The following is a 13,800-nucleotide window of genomic DNA, read 5'->3' as shown; positions in this document are numbered from 1 at the left end:
GGGTGAACTGTTTCGGTACAGTAAAACTTCTTTTTTTTAATTTTTTTTTTTTTAGTCAGACAACAAAAGTAATTGGTTAAAAAAAACACACAAAAAAAAAACAAAGGATAGTCCACAGCAAATTCAAAAAGAAATGTTTGAGAACAAACACTGATTGTTGACCAATTTGTACGGCTTTGTGCGTGTATATTTTGAGTTGTAAGCAGTCGGGCACCAGGTAGCACCCGCGAACAGCCCGCAGGCCAGTTTAAAATAAATAAATAAATAAATAAATAAATAAATAAATAAAATAGTTGACCAATGAGGGGACATTGTGATTTTTTAGGAATGTAGTAGAAGTGATCATTTGAAAATGTTAATATTGACAAAGAATTGTGAAAATTATGTGCTGCATGTTGATATTTTGTTTCTTAATTAGTGTGACAAATCATACACATGTTATAGTGTCTTTGCATGAATGAAAGTTTTTAGTATTAATCATCAGATATAATATTACTATTAAAGGTAATTTGAGTAAATATGTTATTTCGGCAGTGGGTATCAAAAAGGTAGCTGCTTTTGTAACATGTTTTTAATAAGAAAAATACCATAATAGTATACTTTGTCAAGTCAACATATGATAACACAATTTCATGTAATGTAAAGAATTACTCAGTTTGTGCATCATCATAATTCAATGGGAATTGTACTGCTCATTCTGGTGTGCATTCCTTAGCTACCAGGGGCCTGTTAACACAAACTAACTTTATTTATTTATATTGCAGATTTTTTCCCCCACTAATTTTCTGCCAAACTGCCAACAAACACATTGTGGAGTCAGTAATCAAATCATATACACTTCTGACAAGTATTGTTCTCACGAAGCTAAGATTGACACATAATCATTAAACAATGAAATTAAGTACTTGAGTGAGTACACTTTTCATCATTATTTATCTTTATGAACCTTAATAAAATACAATAAATAAATTTTATTATAAATAATGTATGTAAAACTGCTCTGAAAAGCAAAAAATATATTTTAACCCATTGAGTAATATTACCAGTAAGTATGCAACAGCATTGTTTGCGACAGCAAACATACATACAATCAGTTTTGTTAGGTAGTTTCCAATTTTAGGCTTCTAAGAGATACAAATATCTACTATCTTCTATTTAAAAAAGTGTTAATTTCTTGTCATTCATCTTTACTCTAATCTTTAGACACAGCGATTATCTAAGTCCTTATCTCTCAGAGTTATTTTTTCTGATGTAAAGGAAATGCTAAGGAAGGAAATGAGGCTCCCAGCGGTTAAGCAAGATCAATGTCACAGGCCTTTTTGTATGCTGTCTGTTCCTCACAGAGACAGCCACTGTCTCGCTGTGAATTCCTCATGAGTCCACAGTTAGACTTGTCACATGTTCACCGTCCTCTTGCTCGCTCCGCGGAGTCAACCGCCGTGTTTGCAATAACCCCAATAATACAAGGAGAGGCTGTGACATATTTCTTGTGTCATGCTTGTCATGCATCAGGTCTTGTGAATGACATAATTTAAGCATACTTCCTGCTTAATTCCTGTGATTTCGTAGTATTTTATTTCCATGGTCTGACAGCATCAAGATGAAGGGGGAACATGGAATGCATCGCTTACTTGTGTTAGTGAGCATGGGACATGATCGAGCGTTTGATCATGGACATGGATGTGCGCATTTTTTGGCTTCAAAAGGCTTTGGCTGACATGCACATGTGCTTTACTTCAATTTGCATCCATTTTTTTTATGTGTGGCAACACAGTAGGGTTGTGGTTAGCATGTCTGAATTTCTATCTATCTATCTATCTATCTATCTATCTATCTATCTATCTATCTATCTATCTATCTATCTATCTATCTATCTATCTATCTATCTATCTATCTATCTATCTATCTATCTATCTATCTATCTGTCTGTCTATCTGTCTGTCTGTCTGTCTGTCTGTCTGTCTGTCTGTCTGTCTGTCTGTCTGTCTGTCTGTCTGTCTGTCAATGTAAACAAGGATTATGATGAAGTCAGAATAAATGAACGTGATTAGCCCCATGATTTGTTTTTTCCCAACGGCCCTGACTGCTTGCAATTCAACAGTTGACCACAACAAGGCACTCTACTCCATTTTTACGCCTCAAGTGTTTCAGCGTCGTCTGTGGATGAGCAAATTGGGCAGATTAGGAGAAACAGTGGTCCTACATTTGCCAACGCAAATCTTTGTTTTACTGGGACATTGGTGTTTAATCCCGTGCTCTGATCATTACGGTTGATGAGAGAGGAGTAGAGTGGGGTGCATTATAATCTCATATTATGTACACACCCTTGCTTATCCTAAACAACACAACCAGACCAACATCATCTTGCTCTGTACTCCAGCAATATTAAAATTATGCATTATAAATCGAGCATTACACTGTGGATTCCTACAATATTGCCACACAAGTATTTCTTCTTCAACTAAATGTCCCACAGTAATAGTCAGATGGGAAAGGCACCAGCTCACCTGTGATACGCAAGAGGACAAGTGGTATAGAAAAATGGAAGGATGGATAGGCACATTGATGCATTAGATTAATTCAATAAACAACATTTTTTGAGAGATCTCTTTATATATACTAATGATGCTCTCTGTGGCTACAATAAATAATTTCCCTGCTTAATCCATGTGTATATTTTATTAAAACAAGCTGTCACAACACATATTGCATGAACAAGTAGTGGATGTTAAATATATTTACCCAATAAATGGCCTGAATCATTAAAATGCTATTAAATGAATACCAATTAGCCTCAGAAGCAAAGCAAGCAAATCTGTGACTTTCTCCTAATTTCTCAAATGTATGATTATTTAGTGGAGAAACTCTCCAAGTTGTCATTGTGCAAATTAAACCACAGTGTTGATGGATTATCATTTGTTGTCAGCTCACATACAAAATGTTGTAATTATTATTTTTTAGCTAGTTCTTAGGAAAATACATAAATATATTCACAATAACATTAAACTGTGGAAAAACATTTACATTTAAATTTTACTGAAGGGCACTCAGCAATCCTTATCACAACACAGTTATACTTTTAAGATCATCATAAAACCATGTTATTGTTATAACATTCCATTTTACTCTCATAATAATATTATGAAAAAATGCAGTTTTGGCAACTGAGTTACATGTTTTGCTGTTTTATTGCATTCAATACTATGCACCAAACGGAGCAGCACTCCCAATTTCGTTGTATACCTGCTGTACAATGTCGAATAAGGTGTTCTATTCTATTCTATTCTATTCTATTCTATTCTATTCTATTCTATTCTATTCTATTCTATTCTATGGGAGGCTTGCAAAGCAAGCTAATAAGTGAATACATGTAATGTTAAGTTTATCCTATTCATATTCAAATCTGCGCAAGTGTTTTAGTTTATTCATGTATCTGTAGGTATCGACTATATTGTAGTCTTATTTTATTCTCACAATTGTTTATCCTATCTTCGCTCCTTCATATCTTCATTGTCATATTAATTTTTCTACTCCTACAATACAATAATTTACAACATTACTTATTGTAGAATAGACTGTAGAAATACAATTAGGAGAAAAAGTACAAAGTACCCTGCAAATATAAAATTAATATTAGCTAATTACACAGCTAGTGATGGGCAAATGAAGCTTCATGAAGCACTTGTGATACATTGTTTCTTTTTACTTCTCTATATGCAATCTCTGTTTAAAGATGAAGTGGAAATGTAACCAAGTTCCATTGCACTAACTTTTATCTTTAAACCAAGAGCACCAAGAATGAATAAAAAAATATCACAAGTGCTTCATGAAGCTTCATTTTCCCATCATTACGCAGCGGCATGTTGGAGGTCGACCCATTGTCCCGATCTCAACTGCCAACATGGCGGACCAATCACATAATCCATAATGATCTGTTGTTAATAAAATTACTTTGCATTGTAAACTTCAAATTCAATTTGAAATTCCATAATTTACTACTTAGTTATACTGTATATTGCAATCCTTTCCCCCAGATTTATTGTCACGGTTTGCCTTTTAGCATCAGACAGGGATGTGGCCTGCGTGGCCCCCGAGAAATCCAATCACTGCTGTTACACTGATCTCAGATTTGCTGAATATGCATTTCACTGTGCTATTGCAAGCAGAGTAATTAAAACATGTGACTGGATGAACGGAATGTAATCGTGATGATATGCTTCACACTAAAATTACATTTTGATATCCAGTTTAATTGGCGTGAATTAGCGTTCATTGCATCCATTCGCTTCTATGTGGTCTTTGTGATGCTTTATGGGGGGATTGTTTATGCAAGTCTCTTACTTTCTATTGACGTACAGCATGTTTTTCATAACGAGCTGTCTCCGCCACAGCCCAAGCTTACTAACAAGGTGTTCGTACTCAACTGCGGGTGAAAAGTAGTTCAAATGAGGAGAACCTGGAAAGAATAGAAGTAGCCAAACAAAACATCCACCTGCCCATTTATTTGTTAACGCATTATCTCATTCCTAACTGGTTCTCATATATTCCTAATTTACTGTCTCTTGTTAGTCTGCCTAAGTAAACACTGTCGCACCTGTGAGTCTTGCATTCTGGTCAGTGGTCACACAAAAACACCCACCCATGATAGTGGTGTTGTATTTGTGCTGTGTATCTGTATCTGTTTGTTCATTCATAGGACAAGCATAAGTGACATGAAGATGAGTCATTGAGGCTAGCGCCATAACACGCCGCCATGCGAGTCAGGATCGCTGCCACCCTGCTGCTTGTTGCCTCAAGGCACTACTCTTGCCCTCACCAGCCTGCCTTGTTACTGTAATGCTACACACACGCACGCACGCACGCACATGCCATCTGTGTTTGTTCAGATACCCACCTGATGCGTTGGATGCCTCAGAGCAGATGTTGCTGCAGTTGTGGACTGTGAAGCTGTGACTGTCCTCATTAGGGTTGTCTGCTTTAGGAGCAATGTCGGCATTTTCTACATGAATGAGGCTGTTAGTGTATTTATTTAGAAAGGCCTGCATGTGGACCGGAAAAAACAATAACACATGGTGTTATTAGTGTTTTTATAGCACGGTATTGTCCGCATCCTTCATTTCATTTTACAAAGAGTGACCACACTATACAAACAGTTGGGTCAAATGTAACTCAATTATCGATCAAAAACAGACTGATCCACTTTATGAGTAATTTGACCCAACTTTCTGGGCTGTTTTACACAAAATTACCCCTTTTTTGTTGACCCAAGTAAAGTATCTGACCAATATTTTTTAGTTGTTTTACACTAAAAGACCCATTTCTTGACTCAAAGTTGGGTCAAATAGACCTAAGTAGAGGATTGGTCCATTTTTTATCCATAGTTGGGGTATTTTTAACCCAACTGTTTTTAAAGTGCACGTAAAGAGAGTCGTACCCCAAAAATGTGCGAACCGCTAAACCTACTGTGCAGCTGTACAGTAAGAAAAATACACCTGGCAATTTATTGGCTGAAAGTCGATTAACCTTTATGCCTGTGGAACCACGTCTAACTATTGCCGCAGGTAGTTTAACACAATTTTTGTGAATTTGATCAGGCTACACAGGCAGAGAGATTCTGGGCTCTATGTAGTGGATGTCATTGCATTTTATTCATAAATATGATAATAGTGTGCTTCGAACTCTTTGAATCACTGCACAAATCAATTCATTGAATGCATTATTATTATCATATTTATTATTTTGCAGTATTTTCACCCCCATAGTGATTGCACAGCTAAGGGGTGAGAGGGAACACACAATGTGGAAGACAGTCTCCAAGTTCCCACTGTGATCTCCTGGCCAATGTTACATCAGCCATCAGGACTGCACCTCTCGCCCACAGTTTTTAAAGAGAATGAGAGGAAGGCTTCAATAGGCAGTGAATCTAGTTGCCTATGTTCACGCCCACAATGGCAGAAAAGAAACGTTTAAAAAAAATCTGTGCCAAGATGTGTCTGCAAAAATACCAACACTTTGTCTAGCCTGCCCTTGCGGATTTAGACGGTGCCTTCTACAAAATTTGAATAAAGCATGAACATAATGTGCCTTGCAATCCATCCACCCCATGTTTTTTTTTTTTTTTTTTTTTAAGCAAAAGCTGCCTTTTCTGTGTACATTAGAACACAATTGTTTTTGCTTTGTTTTGATTTGTATTTATTGTGATTTGATTAGATTAAATTATGTTTTTCTCATATTAACTTCAAAATCTAAATTAATGTGGCTGTGTATTTTATATACTCTATGTATGGTTATCTTGTGAGTTCTCTCTGTGAAAAGTGCTATGTAAATAAAATGTACCTATGCTTACTCATACTCCCATCGTGACTTTCAGGTGCAATGTTTCGATTTTTATTTTTATTTTTTGTTCCTCCTCATTAGGATGGAGGCTGCATGGTAAGGGCCAATTAGAAAGGTTGAACCTGGCTCCATAACGACAGATATCGATAGAAATCAGGTTCATCTCTTACTTCATAAACACAATCAATTTGGGAAAATGACTGCAAGAGCTAACCTTGTATATTAAAAATCTGTCCTCTCACCAATTTCACTCTGAAGTAACATTTTTCACAAGGGCTGATTCTCCAACTCACCTCACAGTGGTACATGGTCTCCTTTGCGCTTGAGTGTGTCCCTCTTTTCTTACACCTATCTATCAGTTTCATTGCATGCAGTCTTCATCCTTCTCCCTCCCACGACCACCCACTGGTGCTGTTTCTGTTGTTTTCTGGAATTGCTCAACTGCATTGCACATGGGCATGTTGTGTTTTTAGCAAAACACTCAAGTGCGTGAGTCTTGGCCCTCCCTCATAAAAGGAAATAAAAAAAGAGGGCACTGGAGGGCAGATAAGACCCAGCAAACAGCTGCCATGACAGGGGTAGAAGGGGCTTATCCCGTGGCTAGATGCGCTATGGTGGGGGAGATACGGGTTTTGAGGGTGGTAGTGTTGTTGGTGGGAAAGCTGAGCAGGAGCTTGAAGGAAGGAGGTTCAAGACAAGGCAATGGGAGGGGGTTCTTCTTCATACATTTTTATGACCACATAGATAAGGTCAGTATTGTGCTATCGTTACTAGGCAACGCTGCAACCCTGAGTCAGATTGAGTTGTGAAGCTGAGAAGTCCGATATCTTAACGACAATCCTGATTCGATTCTTCAGCTCATGGTGTCATTCTCATGAGCAAAAGGCTGAAAGATGCAGAAAGGACGTTAAAATAATGATGCATTTGGGTTATTATATTGCAGCATGCATAACAGTTCAGAAATATGATGGTAATAAAATTGATAAAAAAATATGTTTTGGATTTCTTATAATATATTTTAAATGATGCAGTTCATGTGGGAATAATGTCCACAGCAGTTATTGATTTTTCTACTTTTCAAGCGACCATACAGAAAATGGAGACCAGGCGTTATACGCAGACAGAGTACAAATCACCAAAACCATTTCACTTCTCTTCCTTCCTAAATGTTCTCATCCTTTCTCTTATCCATCAGCTTTCCATCCTCCAATCTTATTTCTGCCACTTGTCCAAGCAGCCTTTCGTTATGTTTTTTTCTCTCTCTCTATTATGCTATTGCCCTTCTCTCCCCTAATGCTGTCCCCTTCGGCATCCTATAGTTTAGCATGTCAGGCTTGGCTACGCATATTTTCCACTGGGCGTCGGGGCTAACCAATGTGAGCCTGACTGGGATTGCTTAAACAGGGGAGGGCGCCATGGAGAGGGAGGTGGTAAAAGGTTACTGGATGGATGCAGAACATTTTCCCATTCTATGAAATGGCGGCCATGCGCTACATGGAAGATATGCTTGTGTGGTTTACCAATGTGTCTGACATTACATCCCGTCATAAATAAGTTACCCGGTTCAGTTTATTATTGTCTTATGTGGCAATTAAATAAACAATAATGTATCTCAATATAAGAATTTTATGCTGACCGAACTACACAGTATAATTTGTAGAGTACATTTTACTCTAAACAGTCTCTTTAGTCCCACTCTAGACAGAGTAAAATATACACTCGGAAGAGAGTAAAATATCCATCCATCCATTCATCCATTTTCTTAACCGATTTCTCCTCACAAGGGTCGCGGGGATGTTGGAGCCTATCTCAGCTGGCTTCGGGCAGTATGTGGGGTACACCCTGAACTGGTTGCCAGCCAATTGCAAGGCACACAGAGACGAACAACCATCTACACTCACAAGCACACCTAGGGACAATTTGGAGCGCCCAATTAACCTGCCATGCATGTCTTTGGAATGTGGGAGGAGACCGGAGTACCCGGAGAAGACCCATGCAGGTACGGTTAGAACATGCAAACTCCATCCAGGAAGGCCGGAGACTGGACTTGATCTTGCGTCCTGAGTACTGGGAGGCGGACGTGCTAACCAGTCATCCACCGTGCCGCCCTGTCCTAAAAAAATTTCCTTCTAACATTTGAAAAAAAACTTTACTTAGTTTTTGTTATGGGATAGGCCAATTCTCTCATACAGAGTAAAAATACTTTGAGTAAAATTTACTCAGAATATTTTACTCTCTTTCATGTGTAAATTTTACTCTATTTAGAGTGGAAACAAATAGACGCTGTTTAGAGTAAAATGTACTCTACAAATTTTACTGTGTAATCGCATTATCTCGACTCTCTACACATTATTATCGTACTTGAATATTTTAAAGCAGAAAACTAACCAACTACAAATAAGGAGAACGCAATACTATGCAGTAGAAAAATCAACATGACAGCGTAGTTGTGCTGCTGAATTAGAGAATCATTAAATAGTGTTTGTAGTTGACCAAAAATGTCATACAAGGGAAACGATCCAGCACTGTTGTAACCTTTTTCTACTCTTTGCATCATTTTCCCTAGGATGAATCAATAGATGGATGTACTAATATATGTCATTTGAAGCATATTGCATAGTGAATATTTGCTATTTCCTCTGACCTCAACATGAACCTTGTCTTGAGATTCTAGTTCTGCTGTTGTCACAGTTGGTGCATTCCACCCTTCTGATGAAGCCATTTAAAAAGCACGCCTATGTCGATTGATCCTCAGCTTCTTGCCTACCACTGCAGTCCAAGGTAAGAGTGCAATGGGCTGAACTCAGTGAAATGGGCACCTCACTTCTGTGTAATCAATATGTAGCCTAACCTTATGTATACTTCTGTCATAAGCCATGAGCGTGTCTCATCCCTTATCAATGTCATTGTCTTAAAGGGTGTCATTATACGAGAGCTAAGATTGTTTCTATTCTGAGCCAATTGGTCGCAACCTGATCCTCCTTTGGGTGACCAAGAAGTGAGCTGAGGCCTCACGTTTTGCTGCTGATAGGCCAGTCTGTGTTTTGTTATAAGAGACACGAGGCTAAGTTGTCAAAACAGGAGGCTCCATCCTGGGGGATTACCCAGCCGGTCTGCACACACGCCAGGGTTTGGGTCCGCTGGAGGGGCTACAAAAAATGTGGGTGTGCTTCTAGCTACGATTGAACATGTGTGACTGCAGAGAAGATTTGTTTTTTTCCCAGAACTAAAAAAAGTACTCCTATACTATTTTTGTTATGGTCGATAGTGGTTAATAGGATTACATGCAGACTTAGCCGCAGCAATAGTGGAAGGCAATAATGTTCAATAAATGACAGGCAACACTTGATTTGATTCCGCTCATGATGAAATTAGTATGACCACTGACCACATTGTTCGTTGTTACCAAATTGTTTCAAGGGCCTTACATTTTATGCACGTTACATACAATCTATTATTAATATATAAATAACAGTGAAGAGGCAATGAAAAAAAAGTGCAATTTAAAAACAATGACAATTTTAAAAGAGGTATCAGTGCATTTGATTTCAGCAGTAGTAATACAGAAAGAAAATATGTATATAATGTACAAAAATGCAGACATTCGAGTATACACATATTTTCGGTTGTAGAGGTATCCCACAGTGTAAGTGAGCAGAAGTACAAAAGTAAAATATTGCACTGCGGTTGACAGATTGATGGATAGATTGTGACGTCATTTGTTCACGAGTCTGATGGTGTGTGGGTAGAAGCTGTTTTTTTTTTTTATCTCGTTTTTCTGGCTGTGATCTGCCAGATGGTTGTGTTGTTTATGATGTCATCATAAAAACCTCATCCCAACTTGGAAGTTTGGTGGCGGGGACATCATATAGTTGGTCACGTGATGGATTGTCATCATAGACTGAAAAAAAAAAAGAAAAAGAAATTCCCAATTTTTTCAAGACAATTTTGGGAGAACATAATTAAGACGTATCTATCTGCCAACTGAAGCTTAAAAGAAGCACAGAAGTGGTTTGACATCTGTCTGGATAAATCAAATTTTTATTTCATTACAATGATATTTCTCATGCTAGATGACTACTCACCCGCAGACCTTAATTTTACATCGAATGACTTTACTGTATTACGGATTAAAATTTTGCACGTGATCATATTGATGGATGACAATCGTTGTCATCTCCCATCCTGCTGCAGCATCCGTGATGAGTTTGGCAGTGGAATGAAGAGCACCAGAGCCATACCAGTGTGTGCTTTACACAATAAGGAGTTGTGGCCTCGTGTGTGTGTTATGTTCATGAATTTTCACATATGTGCTCTACTTCTGCACACACGCACACACATGACCACACAGCAAGTCCAAGACTGTGTAGTAGCCCAAGGGTCTCATTGTCACATTCACTTATCATGGTTTGGGCATCCTGCTGGGGGGGTTAAAATGAACTTCCCCGCCTCCGCCCTCCCACCCACACAGCAAACTCAAGCCCACCCAAAAAAATCTATTCTGCTCATGTTTAAAATATGGACAGAGAAAAACTGAATCATTTGTTTTTTATTATTCATGCTTGTATCCTGTGAGTGTTTTCATGTATTGCAGCACCCATGTTATTTATTATCTATTATCTTTACCGTCTGGGATCTGATGTAGAGCAATTACGATTGTAATAATGTGAACAGCATTGCGTTATTATGATGCACAAAGAAACACTGACAGTCTGAGATATTAATAGAATGTAACCAAATTGAGAAAAAAGGTCCTTAGCATTTATTATTTCATATTTTAGAAAAGTGCTGCTTTTTTCATGAGGATAACATTCAATGAATCAGAATACAGAATTGACCAATGAGGTAAAAAAAAAAATAAAAAATAAAAATAAAAAATAAAATAAAATAAATGTAAACAAATTCTAAATGACCCCCAAATGTTTAAATGATAGTGTATACTATAACATTGTATTCATGGAAACATGAAACAGTCTGACCCTGAACTTTTGAAACATACAGTTTATGTAATGTAGAAACAATCAACTATTTCCTCTAAACTTTAAAGTGTTTGCTGCAATGCTGAATGACAATAGCTTGTGCTTATGGCTTTTATTGTTATTGTTGACTCATCCATATTGAAGGTCTGCTAAGAATATTTTGGATACTTTGTCCTACAAAAACATGAAAGGTCTATGAACGGGTTTCAAACCTAAGGCATCTCCCATACATACCTGAAAATTATCCAATCAGAGTTACCACGGAACACCACCACCTGCTGTTGACAAGGTCAAAGCTCTTGTCTTAGGTGTGAAAATGTAAAGTATTGTCTTTCACATCACAAGCACCCGTGGTCTATTGTGTTGTCCAGCTGTCCTCCTGGTGTAATTGATGAACTCAGCACCTGTTTTCCGTGGGGACAAAAGAGATTGTGTGTGAAGCAATGGATATTCATATTATCTTGCGAATAGATAAAAAACTAAAGTTTTGCATTGTCAATGAAGGCCCATCATTCTCTTCAACATAGCTCAACCCAGTCAGTAGTCAAACACCCTTGCTATCATTTGTTCAAGTCATCGGTCAGTATTGATGTTACACCGTGTTTGTTGTCAAATACACATTGTAAAAGTGTGCTTATACCGGGCAACTTCCAACGTATGGAGTGTGTGTACTGTGGCGTGGATGTTTGTATATACTGTACACAACTACCCCCTTCAAAATGCAACCATTATTACAGCTTGTAAGTGCAACACGATTGCATTGCAGCCCACATGTAGTGCATCTGTAAAGGTCACATGTGTGTCAACCTCCAATGTACTAGGATTAAAAATAATATTAATAAAAGAAATGAATCAGATTACCTTTACAGACAATTTTTTTAGTGGTGTATCTTTAGAACATTGATATTTGATATATGTGTAAAACGAAATAAACCATTATGCTATTAGTAACACTCTTAAACACTCTCTTAACTTTAATGACAAATGACCAAGTTGTCTCATTTCAGTCACACTAGTGCACTAAAAGTTAACAACTGTAAAATCTAAAATCAATACAGTAGTCTACCTTTAATAGCAGCAAGCAACTAGACAGCTGGCTAGTGAGCATTTAGCATAAGCAACTAACATTAGCAGTCTTTTGGTCAAATTTAAAATGAATATTCTCTTGAGAGTTAAAATTTTGATGTCCCACTGAATTCTGTTCATTTTTCTTCACAACTTTTCTTGCATTTGAGCGTCTCACATGATTCTGTTTACTGAGCTGGATTATAGCAATGCCTCATGTCCCCCAAAATGTCAGATGGCACCTTGTAATTCCAAAGACGCCTTTTTCAATCCCTTTATTCCACAGTTGGGGTTGTTTTCCCTCTGGATTTTGTTTGTCTTAGCAGGGTTTTCATGTCACCCTCCATACATAAATAATAATGATTAAAAAACAAAACAAAAAAAAGAACCCAGACCAGGCAAATTTTTTGTTATTTAACCCAAAAAGTTAGTTCAGTTTGGTTTATTAGTTTAAAGTTTTTTTTTTTTTTTTTTTTTTTTTTTTTTTTTTTTTTTTTTTTAAATGACTCCAAAATTGGGTCAAATTACAACTCCAATTTATTATTATTATTATTATTATTATTATTATTATTATTATTATTATTATTATTATTATCAACTCACAAAGCAACCCGTTTTTTTTAATGGTTTATTCATTTGGGCCATATTTTTGGGTTAATTGAATAATCCAATTGAAATGGGTACCCAACTTTGAGTTATTTAACCCAAACGGTTGGGTAAAATTAAATTAGTAACCCACGAGGCCACCCAGTTTTAACCCAAATACTTAGGACAAATGAATAACCCACAAAGCAAACCAGTTTTTTGGGTTGCTTAAGTTATTCATTTAGCCTAACATTTTGGTTTAATTGAATACCCTGATTTAATTGGGTAAAAAAAAAAGAAGAAAAAAAAAAAAGAACCGGCCCATTGTTTTTTAAATTTATTTAACCCAAAATGTTGAGTCAAGTTAAATTCATCCACAAAACATCCACAATATATGGGTTGTTTTGTGGGTTATTCATTTGACCCAAATGTATGTGTCAAGAGAATAGCCCAAAAATGTCCCTTTTGGACCCAATTTGGGTTATTTTTGACCCAACTGTTTTTATGAGTGAACTGAAGGCTCTTATGGGGGGGGCTACTAGTGTTAAGATGAATGGGGCATGAATAAACATTACCTTCGGGATCCATCATCCATACGTCCTTTTATTGTCCTCATTAGGGTCAAAGATACAGTACGAGAGGCACGGTGTACCATGAACTGGTCACCAGCCACTGCAGCGAACCATTGAAAAACAACCACCTTGCCACCAACCGACAATTTAGAGTCTCCAGTGGACCTTACATGCACAATTTTCACAATAATATAATTTTGCAATTGACTTTTTTTTGTATTAAATTAAACGCTCTTATCCCCCATTTAATAGCTACAGTAGTA

This window comes from Festucalex cinctus, chromosome 13 (genome assembly GCF_051991245.1).
Source record: "Festucalex cinctus isolate MCC-2025b chromosome 13, RoL_Fcin_1.0, whole genome shotgun sequence".
Lineage (NCBI taxonomy): Eukaryota > Metazoa > Chordata > Actinopteri > Syngnathiformes > Syngnathidae > Festucalex > Festucalex cinctus.
Note: the sequence above shows the minus strand (reverse complement) of the source record.